Consider the following 236-nt stretch of genomic DNA (forward strand, 5'->3'; position numbering starts at 1 on the left):
AATATTGCATGCATTTTATTTTATTGCATTTTTATTAATTGTTACAGACAAACAAGGCAATGTAGCCCTGCAGCTGCTGCTGGTTCTGCTCTCAGCTGCACCTTACAGACCGGGGACAAGAGTCTGTCCCAGCAGCCTGGAGACGCCCGGACCTTCATCCATGTCCAGCCTGTGAGTTCAGACGTCTCTTATATCAAGTAATTTGATTAAAAGGATATCAGCTCATATAATGAGGT

Source organism: Etheostoma spectabile, chromosome 13 (assembly GCF_008692095.1).
Source record: "Etheostoma spectabile isolate EspeVRDwgs_2016 chromosome 13, UIUC_Espe_1.0, whole genome shotgun sequence".
Classification (NCBI taxonomy): Eukaryota; Metazoa; Chordata; class Actinopteri; order Perciformes; family Percidae; genus Etheostoma; species Etheostoma spectabile.